The sequence below is a fragment of the Solea senegalensis genome, linkage group LG5 (genome assembly GCF_019176455.1).
Source record: "Solea senegalensis isolate Sse05_10M linkage group LG5, IFAPA_SoseM_1, whole genome shotgun sequence".
Taxonomy (NCBI): Eukaryota; Metazoa; Chordata; class Actinopteri; order Pleuronectiformes; family Soleidae; genus Solea; species Solea senegalensis.
Window position 1 is genome coordinate 27556622 of NC_058025.1, and position 1821 is coordinate 27558442.

The following is a 1821-nucleotide window of genomic DNA, read 5'->3' on the forward strand; positions in this document are numbered from 1 at the left end:
CAAAGCGGTTCAGAGTGGTTCCCTGCAGCAACTTCTGTCTACTCTCCCTTTTCTATCTTCCCTTCTTTCTGTCCCTTCTCCTTTCTTTCCTCCAGTTCCTTTCTTTCTTTCTTTCTCTCAGAACCTGGAGGTGTTTGGGAGCCACTGGAGAGAGGAGTTTGGCCACTGACTTAGGTTGCATCTCCACTATAAAAAAGTACCTACTTAACGTGGGCGGAGTCGTCACTGCACGACTGAAACTGCGGTGACTTCGTTTTATACGCGACACACACACGCGAGTGACTAGTGACTTTACGCCACACTTCTGTAGTTGTTGGAGATTGACCCACGTTTTTAGGATTGTTAAGTCGTTTTAATTTATCTACAATTCGGCACTGTTCGGCTTGATTTCTGTCCACACGTCTCCGGAGTACAGCGGCAGCGGTCTGTGGCTCGCGATCAGCGGCGCTGTCCCTAAATACACCACTCCACTTTAAAAGACTCCTGTTAAATATAGAGGTTTCCCTGGTATTTGTTGGCGATTAACCCACGTTGTTAGGATCATTAAGTAGTTTAAAGTGATCTACAGTTCGACGCTGTTCAGCTAGATTTGTGTGTGGGAGGCATCTTCCTGTGACGGGACAGAGCGGCCGGCAGTCTGACCAATCATAGCATAGCACCTACTTTTAAGCAGGATTGGAACCTCGCCAGAGCAGGTACTAAAAATACCTGGTACGAGGTACTAGGCTAGTGGAAATGCTACTTAAACCATGCGGTGGCGAATAGATGCCTGCTTGCCCTAAGGCTATAAAGGCCAAACTTGAAGAAGCCTCAGCGAGAGTGAGGAAACTGCTTGAGGCTGCTTTTACATTACATTACATGTCATTTAGCAGACGCTTTTGTCCAAAGGTTTTACAGCACTGATCTTTGCACCACATATTCGGTTCCCTTCCACTTACTGGTTTACACCACACAAATGTTACTTTATATTCTTCTTTATTGCTATTGTTTATCCATGTCATTTATTAAATATTATTTATTATTATTGATTTGCAATGTTTTTTGGGTCATTTTGTATCTCCATCCTCCACAGTAGTCTAGATCTCTCTACAGGGTGGGGATTTCAACATGCAGCATTTCTTGATGTATATTTGTAAAGGGAAATCTTGCACCCTTTTTTATTGAAAATAAATGTCACTTTGATAAAAAAAAGAATATTACTAACATAATACAAAAATTATTACTTGTTTAAACTAAACATGTAATAATAAAAATTATTTTTATTTTATTAGTAATATTCCTATTAGAAAGTATACAAATATCTCATGTTGCCATTCTGTATGCTGAGTTTTAGTAGCCCATATATTGATTTAACATACCTTGTGCTTGTGTATATTCATTGCACCTATCTGTTCCAGTTAATGTTATTTAAAGCCCATGGTTATAATTATTCATAAGTATGCAGTGTCATAATAACTACATCTCTGTACAGGGTGTGGATTTCAACATGCAGCATTTCTTGATGTATATCTGTAAAGGGAAATCTTGTACCTATTTTAGAACACTATTCTATTCCTTTATTCTATTTTTTTTTTTAGAACATAACATGATTATTCATAAGTATGCTGTGTCATAACTACATCTTTGACGTTTCCGTTTATAACAAACCAAACCATTTGAAAATCGCTAGAAAATTCAGTTTAAAATTTGACTTTAAATGTATTATATAAGTACAATATATATATATATGAATAAAACAAAAAACAATGTAGAAATACAATGCCAACTCCAAACGATAGGAGGCAGCATTGCACTTACTTGTGCCTAGTCTGCCGGAAACTA